This window comes from Pinus tabuliformis, chromosome 2_2 (assembly GCF_031772625.1).
Source record: "Pinus tabuliformis cultivar Carrire ecotype Pingquan chromosome 2_2, CPIR1, whole genome shotgun sequence".
NCBI lineage: Eukaryota > Viridiplantae > Streptophyta > Pinopsida > Pinales > Pinaceae > Pinus > Pinus tabuliformis.
This window is the reverse complement of record NC_142300.1, coordinates 632,095,319-632,115,870: the sequence shown is the minus strand read 5'-3', so window position 1 is coordinate 632,115,870 and position 20,552 is coordinate 632,095,319. Positions and strand designations below refer to the sequence as shown.

At 39.7% G+C, this 20,552-nt stretch overlaps 1 pseudogene; it reads left to right on the top strand.

Moving 5' to 3' along the window:
* Positions 1 to 220: 220 nt before the first annotated feature.
* LOC149194215 (N-terminal acetyltransferase A complex auxiliary subunit NAA15 pseudogene) overlaps positions 221 to 20,552 on the top strand; it is a 119,406-nt pseudogene continuing 99,074 nt past the window's right edge.

The following is a 20,552-nucleotide window of genomic DNA, read 5'->3' as shown; positions in this document are numbered from 1 at the left end:
TTTAGGGACTTTGGATCCTTTAGATTATGGACATTTCATGCTCAATGCTGTAAGGCACAAAAATGTCTATAACAAATGCAGCGGGTAAGTGACAGTGGTCACTCATCCAACTATGATGGCAAAATCAATGGCCAAAGGAGATCTCATGCAGGGCATAAAATGCCAAGGCACGCGTCCACCAACATATACCACTCAAGATCACCATGTGCGCTAAAATGTTATGGTTGATGCCTGCAAGTGTCGAAAGAAATGCCAGGTAGATGAGTTTGTCAAGACAGGATTTAGATCGGAGATTTCCAAACCCTTTTCCATGTTGACTACTCTGTCTACTGGATCTGATTTGGGAGGTTCATCTACAGACAATATGGCAAACACGCTACCTCCAGAAATGCGTTTACCAATAAATCGCCAAAGCTTCCTAGCAAGCACACGGTTGAAATTTTTGTAAGGAATAATTTCGCTATGAATGAGCTACGGAGTATGGGAAAACATCGACAGGTTAAACTCAAATGCAGAGATTTGTCACAAACCTATCATTAGAAAAATAGAGTCCGATGCTCTAGCCTCCTGATATATTGTCAATGAAGGGTTTGATTTATAATTGCATGGATCGTAAGACAGAAGCTTATGAGCTTGTTCGGCATGGCTTAAAGAATGATGTGAAAAGTCATGTCTATTGGCATGTTTATGGTCTTCTCTACCGTTCAAATAGGGAGTATAGTGATGCAATCAAAAGCTATAGAAATGCTCTTAAGATTGATCCAGTAAATATTGAAATTCTACGGGACCTTTCTCTTCTACAGGCACAAATGCGAGAGTTGTCAGGATTTGTGGAAACAAGACAGCAACTATCAACTTTGAAGCCCAATCACCGTATGAAATGGATTGGATTCGTTGTTGCACATCACTTGAACTCGGATCCAAGAAAAGTTGTAGAAATTTTGGAAGCATATGAGGGGACACTGGAAGAGGACTATCCTCCCTATAATGAATGCTATGAACATTCTGAAATGCTTCTATACAAGATCTCTCTTCTTGAGGAATGTGGGGACTCCAGAAAGAGCACTAGAGGAACTTAATAAGAAGGCGACCAAAATAGTTGACAAGTTGGCTTTTAAGAAGCAACATATCAGTCCCTCCTTGCGGAAAACTCTGAAAATTATAGATATCATGAAGCACTTCAGAAGTGTCTAGGTCTATCACTAGAGAGGAGGAAGCATTCACCAGAGCATGTTAATAAGTTGGCTTCCTTGTACAAATCTCTTCAAAAGGAATATCTGTGGTTTGCAGCTGCTAAGCGCATACCTCTTGACTTTCTCGAGAATGAAGAGTTTCGGAAGGCAACAGACAACTATATTAGACCCTTTCTAACTAAGGGGGTTCCTTCTCTATTCTCAGACCTACGTCCTTTATATGATCACCCAAGCAAGACCGACATATTGGGGGGATTAATTCTTGAAATTGAAGCTTCTCTTCAGAATAATGGAATTTTTTCTGCAAGGTCTCAGAAAAAGCCACCATCAACACTTCTATGGACTCTCTTTTTGCTTGCCCAGCATTATGACATCAGAGGGCAGCATGATTTAGCTCTTGCCAAGATTGATGAGGCTATAGCACATACCCCAACTGTCATTGATATTTACTTGGTGAAAGGTAAAATACTTAAACATGCAAGAGATCTAGTGGCAGCTGCAACATTGGTAAATGAAGCCCAGTCTATGGACCTTGCAGATCGATTTATAAATTGTGAATGCGTTAAGCGTATGCTTCAAGCAGATCGCCCAGGTAACAAGTGACCATATGTGTCAGTTGATTTTTTCTTATGGGGGAGAAGGTGACATTAATATCTGTTTTCGAAGTTGGCAAGGACAGAATGGGAGTTTTTTATTTTAGAGAGTCAACCTCCAATTCTTATGCCAAATTTCCAGTGTCCAAATAAAATGCTTCATCGCTAGATTCTTCAGGAGCAAATGTGTGATTTTATAAAGCAATGGCGATTTGGGCTATTGGGATTTTTTTTATTCATGTTCAAAATAAAAATCTTATTTCTTGTTAATATTCCTACCGGAAATATTCGATGTCTTGCCACGCTTTTTGCATTCAAATAAGTGTGAAAATTCGCTGCAATAATTGATTTATTTCTCCTACTTATTTATGATAAGTTATTTACCAATACTTTAGTAAATACCAAAATAAATTCAGTTGCAGACTTCACAAACTAGAACTGAAAATTAAACAGCAAGAGAAACATCTGCGTATGAAAAATCACATTGACACACTTGTTTTTGGACAATCGTCCCCGGAAAAACCCAATGTGGGAAAACCAGTGCAGTAGATCTAAGGATTCTTATTATTGGCAGTAAATATCTTAATATAATCTAGGATGCTCATCTAGCAATCCTTTACAAAGAAAATATTGGCAGAGAATCTGAGTGAGTTTTACCTCACTTCACCCAGCAGAATTCCGGTTGATCTGGCACAAGACTGGCTAACCCGGTTATTTTTGCATTGGCCCTACATAGGGCCCTGCGTCAGCCTTTCAGGCTCTGCGTCACCTTCTCTACCCTCTGCGTCAGCTCTCCCAGCTGTTCCGACAGTTCCTGGCAGTTCCGGCAATTCCCAACAGTTCTGGATTTTGCGTGACAAGCAACTTTTCTGCTCTGCGCTGGCCTTTCTAGCTCTGCATCAAGACTGCGTGGGCCCAGACTGGCCAAGCGTTGGCCCTCACGGCTACTGCGTTGCCTCTCTGCAAGCTCTCTCTGCCTCTCTATTCTGTATTTTCCGGAAAGTCCTCCCACATTCTCTCTGCCCCTCAGCTGCAAGATCTCCCCAATTGATTTTCCTCCTAAGAACTTCTCACCTCAGAAAATCGATTTCCTCAATCTCTCTGTGTTTCCAAATGAACCCCAAACCTCCATTTTATACTTGTCTTGTTGAGTCTTTGATGGCCGAGATTAAGTCTCTAATCAACGGCTAAGATTAAAACATGACTTGATCCGCCTTCTAGATCATTCTCACCCATATTTTGATTAATACCCATTAATATTTTAATTTCCCTAAGTTTAGACTTAGGAACTCCATTAAAAATATTAATTATTTTAATAAAATACAATCCGGGTGGAATTTCACCAAATGGTTTCTGGGTTCTTTAGAACTCATGTGCCTTAGCCTCTCCACCAATTTTCAAGGCTAGAGCACTTCCAATGCTACCAAAAACTAACAAGAAGATGGTTGTATCATCAACAGAGCAGGAAATTGCAGCCCAAATTTGTGCAACAAAATGGGAGATGTCATATTGAACCCTACAAAAAACTGATGGCAGATTCAAGAGAATATTATGGCATTTACAATGCCAAGGAGCAACCTATTACTAAGATGGTTACTTTGCCTCTATACCCAACCTATTTCGTGTCACTTTATTGAGACTAAAAGGAAGTATGAGTGGGTAATTAATTGTCACTTTGTTCATTCAAAAGAAGAGTTAAAGCCCTAAAGAATATTGAATACTTTGAATTATGACAGCCTAAAGGTTATGGGGTTGTTGCGCAAAAAGCTAGAAATGCCCTTATATTCTTGTTTGAAACAAAGATGTTGTAAAGGCTAAGTTATTGGTCAGCACACAGAATTTATTCTAAATCAACTATCTCAGCCTACCACGATTCCTCAAATCACAATGAAGCCTTATCTCAAAGAAATAATAATCTTCAGTCTGCCTCAAGGTATTGGGCTCAATTTGCATTCCAGATTTTGTGGCAATTATGGATATATCAATCTCATATTCAAAGGATAAAGGTGGTTTCTTGAAAGACAAGTCGCAATTAGATCAAATTCCAGATTTCATGCAAGCATTTAGTCAATAAATAACAAACTGTGATGACAGTTTTGAGTAGTCAAAGACAAATGGCACTTAATCAGTCTGAGGGGGATTATCTCCATATTTTAAAGGCATAAAATGAGCACCCAAATACACAGGTGGAAAATAACCTGGTAGAATAAAAACAAACTCTGCCATCTTCAAACATTCAAATCAGCCAATAAGCATCTCCAGGGAGTCAATTAAAAGGTGTCAAGTTTGTTTCCTCCAGCAGAAATGAAGTAATTAGTTCCATAATTTTTAAGCATCAAAACTCAATAGCGGTTGAGTTTTTCAAGGCAGAAAATAAATAATCAAAGACCCCCTGGCAACAATCCAACAGATTTCTAGTAGTCTTCAAGCAACTCAAGATACATTGCAACCAATTTAGTTTAGGTTTTATCTTTTATGATTTTAATTCATTTTATTTCCAGCAAATTAGAAAACAGTTTAAAATTTGTATTTGTATATATTCAAGTTTGAATATGGAAGGAGGGGTTGATAGTGAGGAAAAAGAAGATTTTCTTTTTGACTGTAAGTTGTGGAGCTCAAACAGAAGTAATTAATTTAGTGATACAGAGGCAGTTTGGTTTCAGGATTCTTGTGTCAAACAAATGGTGATGTTTTCCTTTTTGTAAATTTGTTTTTCTTTCAAGTTTCACATGGATTTTCCTTTCTAATTGTTACAAGAAGATGATGAGTAGAATTTACTTGCAGTACTCTGCTCTGGCTTGTTAAGCAATATTAATGCTTTCTTTCTGAGATTTAAGTGTAGAATTCATCTTTGTATGCTCTATATTTAAATTGATCTTAAATCTTATTTGTCCATCCACCCCCAATAGCTCTATAAGATCTAGGAGTTTGCCTACCTCGCCCTGATTGAAGCTTTCCTCTGTCTATCGGTGATTAATTATTGAAAACCCTTATGACTCCATGCCCAATGGGCTCTTCCTTCATTTTGCAACCACAATTTTAAAACCAATTTCTTGACCTCCATACCTAGCCTAAAATCCTAAACTGTGATTGATTGAAAATCCATTGAGAGAGGACCCTCTCTGGGATTGGAAAGGCTAGTTTCTAATCCTACAAGCAGTTTGTGGTTACCTTTGTAATTTTCCTCCTCAGCCTAGGAAAAATACAGAGTGCTAAAATTGTAGAAATTCCCACTGTAGATCAACAGATTATGCAATATACTAAAACACAATACAAGATCTACTTCTACCATAAACTTTGCAAAAGCTTAATCAATTTGAGCACAATCAATGAGAACACATATAACTGAGAATGAGAAGCAATCACACATAACACAGAAGAAATAACACGGGGAAAGCCTCAGCCTAAAACCCCAACTCTGTATTATCATACAAGTGGAAATATAGTCCGGATTACAAAAAGAATCAGCTCACAAGCTATCTTGTTCTCTCTGCAATCCCTCTGCTGCTCATAGACAATCAAAGGCCTCTCTCAAACCTTCTCCTCTGCCCTCCAAGCCTCCTATTTCTTTGCGCAATTCTGATTGGGGTCCAGTGCAACCACTTGTGTGAATTGGCCTCTTCACACACTCACTAACCTCTGATCCAACTATACAATCCTGAAGGAGATAAATCCTTCTCCATGGATGAGCTTCTTTTATAGGAAAAATCCATCCAACTAATAGTACATTGTCCCTCCTCTGATCTCAACTGGGTCTCTGTCTGAACTGACATGCATGAGTTATTCATGAGAGAATATTCAGTTATCTGAAGTGCAGAAGTTATATGCAATCATGCATTAACTAACTGAACTCACATTAATTTAAACAAACTGTTTAAATCAATCTAACTGGACTTGACTCAGTTAACTAAGCCAATTAATTACAACTCAAATTAGAACTCATCCTTATCTCTTTAATTGATGGATAAATTCCTCAATTAATAGATAAACTATTGCATGCCCTCACATTTACTTCATGTTTGATTTTTCACAACTAATTAACTCATGGAGAATTAATTAATTTATTTTCAAACAGCTGTTAAGTTCAAATTCGAAGTTTACTTCCTATTTTTAGTCCATGGACTAACTAAAAGAGGAATCCATCCCGAACTGCTAAAAATAGCAATTCTAGTTTTAGCACTTCCCATTTTTCATTTCTTGTTGCCCAATCCATCACTGGTACCCAAACTGCTATTTATAGCAGTGCTATTTTTAGCACTTCTATTTTTAGCATTTCTTGTTGCTATTTTCAACACTCCCTCTCAACAAGAAAGGCTTCCTATCGAACCTGATCCTATACCTTCGGAATGTTCTGCATGCAACACTTCTACCAAGTGTGGTTGCTCCAACAACTCTCGGAACAAAAAAAACTCCCAACTGACCTCTTTGTTGGGCTAGAAACATACTCTGATGCTGAAGCTCTACCTGTTGCTGACAAGTGCTCCCTCTCTGACCTCTGAGCTTCTGTAACACTCCATGCATCTCGCACCGTTGCACACATTCTGTGCCATCGTGCACTGGTGAGACACTCCTGTGCCTCTCGCATTGTTGCAGCCTGCTAGCTCTACACAGTCCTGGGACTCCTGCACTGTAGCTCTCTCTTCCACTTCATCCGCATCTGTCTCTACCCAATCAGTTAATCCTACTACTCCTCATCGAAGCTCCTGTAGCAAAGTCGAATCAAAGAGGTTGGGTACCTCAAGGATCCTATGCCTCCTCCTTGGGATGATCACTCCACAGCACCCCACCTCCTACTTGGAGGTATGGCTGCATGTACTCCCTCTTCCCACCTGGCTCGAAGTTCCCCCTACTGGAGGTCTCTGCATAAGTAGATGTCTCTACTCGATCTCCTCTCGGCTTCTCTAGTTGTGGCTGCTCCACAACTCCCTGAAGCTTCTTCAGCAATCGTGGCTCCTCCACAATCGTCTGAAACTTCTTCTAGCGCTGCATGTTGAGAGGTAATGTACTCTCCCACTCAACCACCAAGTCTTCATCAGTTGCCTTGCTCCTCAAGGCTTTATATGCATCTTGAACCTCAACAGCATACAGGTCCTTGGTTAGCACACCAATCTGTTTCATCTTTCCTACCGTCATGAAATTTTTTGGAAAAAGAGTTGATTTTAAATCAACGATATCTCCCTCATACGAACTTCGATTCAGCCGATTATTTTTTTGAATTTGGGTATTTTTTCGCAAGGAATCCAAATATGCTATTTGTTTCTGAAAATTTTGTACAGAAATTTTCAGATCTGCTCTACAAACTCTCAGCCCAAAACTCAAAACTTTGAAATCTTCTCTAGTATATTGTTCTGTGCTTTGATCACCTTTACTCTGATACCATGTAGAAATTCCCACTGTAGATCAACAGATTATGCAATATATTAAAACACAATACAAGATCTATTTCTACCATAAACTTTGCGAAAGCTTAATCAATTTGAGCACGATCAATGAAAACACATATAACTGAGAATGAGAAGCAATCACACATAACACAGAAGAAGTAACCCAGGGAAAGCCTCAGCTTAAAACCCCAACTCTGTATTATCATACAAGTGGAAATATAGTCTGTATTACAAAAAGAATCAGCTCACAAGCTATCATATTCTCTCTGCAATCCCTCTGCTGCTCATAGACAGTCAAAGGCCTCTCTCAAACCTTCTCCTCTACCCTCCAAGCCTCCTATTTCTTTGCGCAATTCTGATTGGCGTCCAGTGCAGCCACTTGTGTGAATTGGCCTCTTCACACACTCACTAACCTCTGATCCAACTATGCATTCCTAAAGGAGATAAATCCTTCTCCATGGATGAGCTTCCTTTATAGGAAAAATCCATCCACCTGATAGTACATTGTCCCTCCTCTGATCTCAACTGGGTCTCTATCTGAATGGAAATGCATGAGTTATTCATGAGAGAATATTCAGTTATCTAAAGTGCAGCAGTTATATGCCAGCATGCATTAACTAACTGAACTCACATTAATTTAAACAAACTATTTAAATCAATCTAATTGGACTTGACTCAGTTAACTGAGCCAACTAATTACAACTCAAATTAGAACTCATCCTTATCTCTTTAACCAATGGATAAATTCCTCAATTAATAGATAAACTGTTGCATGTCCTCACTTAGACTTCATGTTTGATTTTTCACAACTAATTAACTCATGTAGAATTAATTAATTTATTTTCAAACAACTGTTAAGTTCAAATTCGAATTTTACTTCCTATTTTTAGTCTAGGGACTGACTAAAATAGGAATCCATCCTGAACTGCTAAAAATAGAAATTATATTTTTAGCACTTCCATTTTTCATTCCATGTTGCCCAATCCAGCACTGGTACCCAAACTGCTATTTATAGCAGTGCTATTTTTAGCACCTCCATTTTTAGCATTTCTTGTTGCTATTCTCAACAAAAATAGTCCACATTGAAGCATAATGGAGCTACGAAGATCAAACCCCGTTTTTATGGACCGTTTAAGGTGATCAGGCGAGCAGGGGGTGGCTTATGAGTTATAGATTCCGCCAGGGAGCAAGGTGCATAATGTGTTCCACGTGTCTTGCCTAAAAAAGGCCTTGGGACAATAGGTTACAGCTGCAACAAAGTTTCCACCCTTGGATGATGACGGTCATTTGATTTTGATACCTGAGGCCATATTGCAGCCTGCAGGAGAGGGAGAGAAAGCTCAAGAAAAGGATTATCAGAGAATATCTTGTCAGGTGGAAAGACTTACCAGAGGAGGATGCTACTTTGGAGGGATAACAAATTTTACAACATCCAGCATTGCAGTTGCTTGAGGACAAGCAACATTTGGGAGGGGAGGACTGTCATGTCCCCAATTAATATTTTTGCCAAGGAAATTCTCAATTTTGTAATTTTGGGGATTAATATAGTATTTGATAAAAAAACTTGGGAGAAATAAGTTGTGGAGGCTCAAATTAAATTTTGATAAGAAATAAAGGTTAAACTTAGGATAAAAGGGGAAAATTAAAGTGATGATAAGTTGTGCGGGTCACTTAAGAAGGGAAATCGAACTCGCTAGGAGAAATCGAACCACATGGAAGAGGGAATGAGCAAGGGGTTCGAATTGGTGGAGCCCACAAGGAAGGTTGAGCAAAAATTATAAAAGGAAGGGAAGAGCCTCATTTTTGCATCTTCTTGGCATTTCATTTCAGAATTGGAGAGTTTGCTTGAGTTGCTTAGCCAAGTCAACCAGTGTTGTTTAGCACAAGGAATTTCCAAGCGGAAATTCCAACTCTTCTTCAGGGGACTTCGAGTGCCACTCTAAGAGAGATGTTGTGGGCAAATTTTGGTATCTTGTTTGGGATTTTGCAATGTTTCTTCAGCATGTGCGAGTTTCTGGAGGACGCAGTGGAGGATTTCGTTGGTGTTTGAGGAGCTAGCATTTGTTGTCTTCCAGGTTGGCTATTTTGGGAAAATTTTCCTTTGAGGAGGACGAGTTGTTTGTGGGAAATTTCCAGGCTGAAAGTGTTGGAGATTTGTGGGTCAAAAATTCTCTTCTTTGGGCCTGCGCTAGGGTTAGTTGTTCTCTGCGTAGGGGTTGAGCAGCAGTGTTGTGTTGGATATTGGAGCTGATTTTGGTGGGGAGTTTGAGGAAGGAATTCCGTTGGCTTTTCGAGGAGTTTCCCTAGGGGGGAAATGTGCATTTTTGCCAGCAGTTCGATTCCTATAGCTCATTGGCAGACTGAGAGCTACACGCAGTTTTTGGGACTTGAGTGACTGGTGGATTTAGCTTGAGATTTTTTTGGGTTTCGTTTGATTGGGTGTGAGGAGCCTTCTCCTAATTTTTGGGAATTTTTGGAGCATTATTGAGGGATCATTTCAGAGTTTTCCTCCAGCAGCAGCAATAATTTTCTGGGCAATGCGTTTGTATAGATTGGGCCTTTTTCTAGTTGGATTTTGCTTAGATTTTCACCTGTGTATTGCATGCTTGCAGTAGCAAGCCCAGGTTCCATCATTCTACTCTATCGTACTCATCTCCAAGAAATTTTTAATAAAATGGCTCAGATTTGTTTTTGTTATTCTATTGTTTATTGATCTATTTCTGCTTGTGCAAAAATTGTGCTTGCATGGTTGTATTTCCTAGTTTGGGATATTACAAAATTTCAATCCTATGTTATATCAAATCACCACGAACAACAAGTGTTAGAAATTACCCAATCAAGAAGACAATAGAAATTAAAGTCAAATCTACACCTTACATAATTTTGGATAGTTGGAAACTATGCACAGACACACACATATATAAATGAAATACATGTACATACTCATGGATTATCACAAGCTAGTAAAATCTTCAAGCTCTCCAAAACCCTAGATAAGTAAGCTATGAAAACCCTAGCCACCACCAGATATCCACAACAACAGGCATCAACAATCGAAATTCCTATATCAAACCTGTATAGCACAAGCTAAAAGCTCTCCATGCTAGCATTGTTATCTTCCTTATGGTTTGCAAAACATGATCATTTTGCATCCCACATGTACATGGCTAGACAACTCTAGTGCTAGTATCCATATTGACAAGTCCATCCTTCAACTCTTGCATCAACAAAAGCACCAAAGCCACCATGGAACATCAAGGATATAGTTACCAAGTCTTCTTCCAAGCGAGGCATCATACCAAACTGAAGACTCATCAAGCTTATCTCTCCATGATCTTGCTCTGGTTTACATCCCCAAAAACAAGGCTCCGTAATAGTAAAGTACATGATTTATTGTTGGGACTTGCATAGCATAAGGTCAACTTATAGATGAATCTTGAAGAACGTGTTGAAAGGAGACTATTATCACCCAAAAATTCCCACGCTGTAAAATGTGAAGGGAATCCAAATAACTATAGGAAATTGTTGGAATCACGATTGTCGTTACACCAAAACCCGCAGGTGTTAGTAAACGGACGCATCATCAGAGTTAATAGATCCATGAGAGGCGGTTAAGCGCATGTCGCAAAACATAGGAGTGTTGGTTTATCCAATGTCTAACAATCTCCCTCCTAGTGCTAGCCAGGTGTGATTTGAACCTGAGACCTTTGGCTTTGATACCACTTCTTGGAATCACGATTGCCATTACACCAAAACCTGCACATGTTAGTAAATGGACGCATCGCCAAAGTTAATGGATCCATAAGAGGCGGTTAAGCACATGCCGCGAAACACATGGGGAGCATTGGTTTATCCAATGTCCAATAGAAATAAGCCTTACCACCTTGCTCACCTCCTCTGACTTGAAGTTATCACTTGCTAACTCTAGGGATGTATCCCTAAATGGTTTCAAGAGTCAACTGTGGGTCAAAGAATGCCCAGACACCTAAAATTGAAATAAAGCTTCTTAGCCTATCTAAAATATGAAATTAAATCCAACTTACAGCAAGTAGAATCTGTCATAAATGATGGGATTGTGCACAAAAATGTAGAATTTTATATTAATTATGGGAAAACTTTCAAATGCAACTATACATTGAAATGTGCTAATTTAAAGTGAAAAACAAAAAATTTACTTAGAGATGTAATTAACTGTTACAGTGCTGTAAATGCTTAAAAAATAATCCAGAAATTTTGCATTAGCATTGGGTACACAACCCAATGTAAATATAAAGTAATTTATTAATTAAGTGCATTAAAAAATTGTTAAGTTATGGTATATTCTATGCTTATAACAGTTTACTTCTTTTCCTTATTATATTCCACAGATTAGCAATCACATGTACATAAAGTAAAGTGCAGATACAACATTAAACGATCGATAGAAAACAACCCAAGGCAAGAGACACAAGATGTGGCAACTAACCAGGGACAAACCCCACAATGTGTGGGGAAACATTTTGATCAAATCTTATTTTATCTTCAATAATTTAGCAGAGAGAAATAGTACAATAAATGTGATTCATATCAGCAGTAGCAAACCCTAGATCAGCAACATCAGCATTAGCGACTTCATCATCAAACTAGGGCAAATGATATCTCACAAACCGACCGTCGGATCGGCTTGATTCCACCACCAAAAGTTGCGGCTTCCAGAGGAGGTTCAGATGAGCCTACAACGTAGTTCAGATGAGGAGATCTTCTAGTCCACGCAAGTCAAACTTTACCTCTGCAGTTGCAGCTTCAGTTTCGGCAGCCTCCGGCTTCAAACTAGCGCAGTCAATATCTTGCAAATCGTCCGTCGGATTGACTTGATTCCACCACCAAAATTTGTGGCTTTCAGAGGATGTCAGATGACTAGCACAGTTCAAATGAGGAGATCTTCTAGTCCACGCAGGTCAAACTTTACTTCTGAAGTTGCAGCTTTAGTTTCGGCAGCTTCCAGCTTCACACTAGGGCAGTCGATATCTTGCAAACCGTCTATCGGATTGACTTGATTCCACCACCAAAAGTTGCGGCTTTCAGAGGAGGTTCAGATGAACCTACAACATAGTTCAGATGAGGAGATATTCTAGTCCACACAGGTCAATCTTTACTTCTGCAATTGCAGCTTCAGTTTCAATAGCTTCCGGCTTCAAATGTGTGAAGGAGAGACCCTTTTCTGCGCAGTCGAGAGAGAGATGTGATGAGATGAGTGAGTCCAAATGAGGAAAAGTCCTCCTGTATTTATACACAATGTTGGTGTTTGAATAGATGCGACTATTGGGCTTCTGAGCCTACATGAGTTGTAGGTCGACTTCATAATAATTCCATAATCAAAATAAATTCATATCTCCATGAATACTTATCGAAATCAGATGATCTTTATATCAATCCTACACCTCTCGACGAGAGGAATCTAATAAAAATATTATCAGCCATGAATAAGATGACCCACATGAAGTTTTTCCCTAGTTGCCAATTTTAACACTCCCTCTCAACTAGGGAGAACTTCATCTGCAATATGTCTATCGGTCGTTACTATTCATCCATCAAATGCACTGCCCTGTATAGCCTGACCCTTGCCCTGCTCTGCTCTATTCTTCCTATTCTGCTTTGTCTTGTTCTACCCTGTACTGATCTGTATAGCTCTGCTCTGTTATGCGTTGCTCTGCTTTGTTCTGTTCTGCTCTGCTTTTGTCTGAATTATGAAGAAGAAGAAATGATCGAGGATGTATCATACTGACTCAAAGTCAGTCTCAAAGTATGTACCACTGGTCCCAGACCAGTCTCAACCAACCCAAAGTCAGCATCATAGTGTGTACAACTCCACTGGTCCCAGACCAGTATCATCCTCCACTGACTCAAAGTCAGTCTCAGAGTGCGTACCACTGGTCCCAGACCAGTCTCAACCGACCCAAAGTCAGCTTCATAGTAAGTACCACTCCTACCATTGGTCCCAGACACGTATCAAATCTCAGAGAGTGTACCACTAGTCCTAGACTAGCCTCAACTGACCCGAAGTCAGCGTCATAGTATGTACCACTCTCACTGGTCTCAGACTAGTACTGCACTGACATGAAGTCAGTCTCAGAGTATGTACCACTAGTCCCAGACCAATCTCAACCGAATCGAAGTCAGTGTCATAGTATGGTACAACTCCTACCACTGGTCCTAAACCAATATCATTGATCCCAGATCAATGGAGGTCATCCTAGCGTAGGGAGTATGGTAGATACAACGATGCGTCCATCGATACTACTATGGTCCCTAACTTCATTTCCCTGCTCATTGATCAGATGAGAGGTACTTCCCATGAGTCCCAGACTGCATGGGTAGGATGCCTCGACAGGAGAACTAATCAATCCTGTCCTCACAGGAGAACACATCAATCTTGTTACAATCGCCATGGAGAACACATCAATCGAAGTCGCCATGGAGAACACATCAATCCAAGCCTCACAGGAGAACACATCAATCCTGCTACAATCGCCATGGAGAACACATCAATCCAGGCCTCACAGGAGAACACATCAATCTTGCTACAATCGCCGTGGAGAACACATCAATCCAGGTCTCATAGGAGAACTAATCATCCTGCTACACAGGAGAGTGAATCATCCTGTTCCACAAGAGAGCGAATCATCTTGTCCCACAAGAGAGCGAATCATCTTGTTCCAGTGCGCACCACCAAGGGAGGGTGAGTCATCTTGTGGTCGTATGTTGCTCCAGTAAGAACCGCAAGCCCTCAAAGCTCCCAGAGCTCAATGTATGCACATGCAGGACCCTTGTACAAGGGTTTCTTGACGACTCCAAGTCGTTTGGGAAAATCACAGATTAGATTTTTCCTCGGGGCTTTGACAAGGTGTATCGACCTGTACATCATCTTAATGCGATGGAGCCTCCTTGCTCATCGACTTACCATATCCCCAATGATGTCTATCTTCTGGAGCAATCGACGAATACGGGATTCCTCAATAATCAAATCCCACCTCTGGTTGTTATAGAGAATCACAGTGGTATCCAATGTAAATCCAAACAACTCACTGAAGAGCTTTCGCAACCAGACTGCCTCATAGGAGGCCATGCTAGCAGCAATATATTCTACTTCGGCGGTGCTCAAAGCCACCAACTTTTGCTTCCTACTCATCTAGGATATCGAAGCAGATCCCAAGGTGAAACAACACCCGGAAGTGCTCTTACGATCCACCACACTGCCTGCCCAATCAGCATTAGTATATCCAAGTAGTCTCACATCTCTGGCTGTGTATCTTAACCCATTAGTAATTGTGCCATGAAGATACCTCAGAAGATTCTTGGCATCAATCTAGTGAGGCTCAACCAAATATGAGCTCACATTGCTAACTGCAAAACATATCTTCGGACGGAGGTTCACCAAGAACATCAATGCAAATAAGTTTATGAAACTCAGAGGCATTTCCCAAATCTGGTCTGACATCACTACCATATAACCTCTAAAAGTTAAGATCCTCGGGGTAGTCACAGGCTTGCAGTCCATCATACCGAATCTTTCCAATATCTTTACCACATATTTTCCTTGAGATAGGAAAATTTCCCTTGGATTCTACCACACTTCAAGTCCTTGGTCCTTCATTTCAAATTCAGAAGCCAACTCCCTCTTACATTTGTGAATGAGAGGGTATGCACTTGTTAGAAAGAGGTCATCCACATACAACACCAGTATAAGAGGCTTGTCATCTTCAACCTTAAGGTAAAGGTTAGGATCGACTTCACTCCTAGTGAATCCCAACGTCATCAAGTAGCTATCGATCCTCTCATACCATGCATGGGGTGCTTGCTTTAGCCCATAGAGAGCCTTCTTCAACCTGCATACATGAGATTTTCAATCATAAATCTCAAATCCTTCGGGTTGCTCCACATAGACCTCTTCTTTGATTGAACCATGCAAGAACATGGTCTTGACATCCATCTGATGTAGGTTCCGTCCTTGTGAAGCCACAAGGGTTGTGATCAAGTGGATGGTCGTATATCTGGCAATAGGTGCAAATATCACATCATAGTCTATACCTTCCTTCTAGGAGAAGCCACGAGCAACAAAACGAACCTTATACTTTTCCGTACTTCCATTTGGTGCATGCTTTATCTTGTAAATCCATTTAGAAGTGACAACTTTCTCACCCGGGGGTCTGGGAACTACTTCCCAGACATCATTCTTCATAATAAACTCATGTTCTTCGGTCATAGCATCCTTCCATATTTGATGCTTGACGGCATCTGAGAATGATGAAGGCTCATTTTGTATGATTGTGCTCATACTAGTCAGGTACCCCTGATACCTGTTGGGTTTCTTACTTTCACGGAAGGTTCCTCGAGGTGCAACATTTCCTTTAGCATCATCAAGTAGCCCCCTAAGCCATGAAGGCCTCTTCCTGGAAGAGGAAGGCTCAGGTGGATAAATAGGATCCATCAGTTCTTCCACATCAGGCATTGTTACATCATCTACCCATAGAGACAGCTTCCACAATCATACGGTGCCACACCATTCTGCTTTGGAGTATGTGGTGTAGTAGTCTCCCTCTTAATGCCAGCCTTAGATATGCCTGAGTGAACCAACTGTAATATATTGGAGGTCTTGCTTAGGCTTGAGGGGAATGGTACCCTTTTGAGCTTTCCTTCGGCACATCCTGGACGTACACCTTCTTTCTCTACCCAGAATTCGGGCATCCCTATTACCATTTTCTTTACATCGAGTAGAGCTTTGTAATGAAGGTGAGCAAACCTCCCATGCCAAAGTTCGGGCTGAAGAGATGTGTCACAAGACATGACACCTAGCAGACTTCTAGCGACCTGATATAATGAATCAACTCGAAACCCAAGAGTAAAGGCATCTTTAACATTATTTTTCCATATACGTACCTTGCCATCGCTGAAGGTTACCTTGTAGTCTTTGTCTTCCATTGCCGAGATGGACACCAGGTTCTTTTTGAGGTCAGGTGCATTTAATACATCCTGGAATTTCTAGTCTTCTAGAATGGTTGTCCTCTTCCTTGATTTCCAACATTCCTTTTACCTTTGCTATTGAATTTTCCATCCCTTCGATTACCATGAGAGGGATTTTGATCATCGTCACAGTGAGACTCCTTTCTATCAGGACATTCCCTTGCATAGCGACCTGCTTTATTGCAAATGTAACATCGTCCTTTTCTTCCACCCTTAGGTCCAACCTTTCTTTTTTATTTAGACCCAGGATTATTTCTTTTCTTAGCATGAGAAGAAAAAGCAGCAGGAGGACCTTTAGGCAAGGGCATTTCTTGCTCTTCTACCCTTGTTTCTTCTTGAATGCAGCTAGCCATTAATCCCTCAAAACCAGGAATTACATTATTGTTCAGAAGAGTAGTCCTGAACACGTACCATTCGGATGGTAATCCTCCAAGAGTTGTGAGTGCCATTTCTCTGTCAGTAATAGTCTCCCCAATAGAAAGGAGATCGTTCTTGATCTCGGTGATTCTTAAGTATGCTTGCATACTCTCATCTTTACCCTTCTTGATTTCCCTCAGCTTATTTCTAAGAAACAAAACTTGATTTGCATCATTAACTTTAAATAAGCTCACCAGTCTATCGTAGATTTCCTTGGAGGTGTCTAGTTCAGAGATGTAGGCCACCAAGCGCTTTTCGATAGAGTCCCGGATGATCTTCTTCGCTTTAATTTCTCTGTTCTTCCATTTGTTCCTGGCAGCAGGAGCTGCATTTGATGAAGGCTCAACAATATTGCCTCTCACATGATCCAATACTCCTTGATCCTCAAGGGTTAGATCGATAGAAATCTTCCATCCGTGATAGTCAGCTTTCTCACAGAGCTTGTCTTCGACAGGAAAGAGTGTTGAGGACCCCATTGTTCTTTTAAGATAGCCTTGCCAATCTTCTCTTCGATGATTGCTCTTGCTTTTGCTCGGACTTTGTCTTCACCTCAGCTATGATACCATGTTAAGTTATGGTATGTTCTATGCTTATAACAGTTTACTTCTTTTCATTATTATATTCCACAGATTAGCAATCACATGTACATAAAGTAAAGTGCAGATAGAACATTAAACAATCGACAGAAAACAAGCCAAGACAAGAGACACAAGATGTGGCAGCTAGCCAGAGACAAACCCCACAATGTGTGGGGAAACCCTTTGATCAAATATTCTTTTCTCTTCAATAATTCAGCAGAGAGAAATAGCACAATAAATCTGATTCATATCAGCAGTAGCAAACCCTAGATCAGCGACATCAACATTAGTGGCTTCATCATCAAACTAGGGCAGACGATATCTCACAAACCGACCGTCGGATCGACTTGATTCCACCACCAAAAGTTGCGGCTTCCAGAGGAGGTTTAGATGAACCTACAGCGCAGTTTAGATGAGGAGATATTCTAGTCCACATAGGTCAAACTTTACTTCTTCAGTTGCAGCTTCAGTTTCGGCATCTTCCAGCTTCAAACTAGGGCAGTCGATATCTTGCAAACCGTCCGTCAGATTGACTTGATTCCACCACCAAAAGTTGTGGCTTTCAGAGGAGGTAAGATAAACCTACAACACAATTCAGATGAGGAGATATTCTAGTCCACACAGGTCAAACTTTACTTCTGCAGTTGCAGCTTCAGTTTCGAGAGCTTTCGGCTTCAAACTAGGGCAGTCGATATCTTGCAAACCGTCCGTTGGATTGACTTGATTCCACCACCAAAAGTTGCAGCTTTCAGAGGAGGTTCAGATGAACCTATAGTGCAGTTCAGATGAGGAGATCTTCTAGTCCATGCAGGTCAATCTTTACTTCTGCAGTTGCAGCGTCAGTTTCAGCAGCTTCCGGCTTCAAATGTGTGAGGGAGAGACCATTTTCTACACAGTAGAGAAGAGACTATTTTCTGCACAGCAGAGAGAGAGAGATGTGATGAGATGAGTGAGTCCAAATGAGGAAAAGTCCTCCTGTATTTATACACAACGTTGGTGTTTGAATAGATGCGACTGTTGGGCTTCTGAGCCTACATGAGTTGTAGGTTGGCTTGATAATAATTCCATAGTCAAAATAAATTCATATCTCCATGAATACTTATCGGAATCGGATGATATTTATATCAATCCTACACCTCTTGACGAGAGAAATCTAATAAAAATATTATCAGCCATGAATAAGATGACCCACATGAAGTTTTGCCCTAGTTGCCAATTTTAACAAAAATAGCTGGAACAACAAACTGTTTTGACTGGTTTTTGTTGTCAATGTTATTTAAAGTGTTGTTTTTATATATTTTTTTGATGTTTTCAATGCCTCCTGGTGCAGAAAAAATGAAAAAAAATGTAAAGTTTTCTCTCCACAATTCTAGCCTTGGACAAACTCACTCATTTTTTTGTATCACGGTTCACCATACCTTTGTCACAGTTTTATACATATGTCCGGATGTAATACTTATGTAGGTTTCTTTCTTCATATTATTTTTGGCATTTTCTAGGAGTTGCATTGGCACTCCCACATTATATTCATACTGGTTGTACTCCAGTCCCATTGAACTACTGTTGTGGTTATTTGCCGCACATTAATATAATTATCTTATCTTATCTTATATCTCTTCATGAAAAACAAGAAAACAACAAGCCAATTTCGTTGTTTTATGGAAGAAAAGCGATAAAGACAAATTAAATATGCCTAATTTTGTATGTGTAGAATGAGTAAGATACATTAAAATCGAGATAATTTGATAGTTTTTTCGCTTTTTGAGTAAATTAATAGCTTAAAAAGATTTGATAAGTACCTTTATGGAGTCACATTATGAAGGAAGAAAAAAGTGTAGATGGTGAATATTAGTATCCAAATCCTACTGCTAAAATTTCATCAAAAGTGTAAATTAAAAGCACATAAGGGCCCAAGGAGATGGAAGTTCTTAAACAAAAAACAAGGGATAAATTGCAAAGAAAGTGCTTGAATGTCTTTATTACAAAGGGTTGTAGGATGGACAACGTCATTGACAAGTCTAATCATTCCAATAACTCTCCAATATCTTGAGAAAGCTAAGATGTACAATTCCTCCTCCACAAGACAAGATTGGAACAATCACAATGATGAAAGGCAGAATCCAACTATCACAAGTACTTGATGCTTGATCTCAATTACAATTTCTGAAGAAAATGGTGGAAGAATTTAAAGGTGCAAGGTAATAATCAACAACTCTTTGCCCCCAAAACAACTCCATAGTGATAATACCCTTGCGCTCACATTGCTTGCACAATTTATAAAAGAAAGAGAATGAGATAGAAGAATGATAGAAAATGGAAGCACAATAAGAATAGTAATCTCCATGTATAGTGCTCCTCCTGTGTGGTAAAAACCAGTGTTGCGAACATCGCGATAAAATCGTGATTTTTCCGTGATGATGATTAAATCATCTAATTAAATTGACAATATTTTTGCTTTGAAAAAATTGCGATCCGATGCGAAAAAAATCCTCGGGCTGCACGACAGTGAGTTTTTAAAGTCTTTTACTTGGTTTTTTTTCCATTCATTTTGTAGACAGAGGGCAAGGGTGAGAGCTACTGAGGAGGAGAACTCATCTACAAGTGCAAGAGAGGAGAAAAGTGAAGGAATTTAGCATCCCAAGCAAAACAAATTCTAGTTTGGACCAAGTTTCTTTAGTAGGGCATGGTTTTCAAGTATGGGCATCAAATTTGGCCCTTTTTTTTGTTTTTCCTGGGGTTTCTGTCACCCATATACTTTCCATGATTTTTGCTTCGATTTCAGTGGTTTTTTTGTCATTTTTGTTGCATTTAGTGGAGAGTTTTTTTTTTGTCAAAATTGCAAAATCTTGATTGTTAATTTTATTTTTTTAAATTCTTCTTGTGCCCTAATTATTTTGCATGATTTTTTCTTGGGTTTGAATGTGTTTTTTTTGCCATTATTGTTGCATTGAGTTGAGGGTTTTTCTTGGGTCAAAAACTCAAAATGTTATATGTAAATTTTAATTTCATTTGTTTAACTTGCAATTATTCTTGTGCCCTAGGTTCAAACTTCAATCTTACATTAAAACTCAAGAGTTCAACAAAGTTACAAACATGCCAAGGTAATTGGACCCTCTGTGGGAATTTGGTTAACCTAATTTGGTTTGACAAATCAAATTTGACTTGCAAGTTATGTGGCCATCATATGACAAGGGCGGGCCACAATATACATATTGAAGTTCCACCTTGCACAAATTCCTGGACATGAAGTAGGGCCTTGCACAAATACAAATCTGGAAATAATCCACAGAGCCCTCAAATCATTGGAAGAAATAGAGACAACCAAAGTGACCAAGGCAACTCTGAAGAGTCAAATGGCAAGGGGTGGAGTGGTGGGATTGGGAGGTG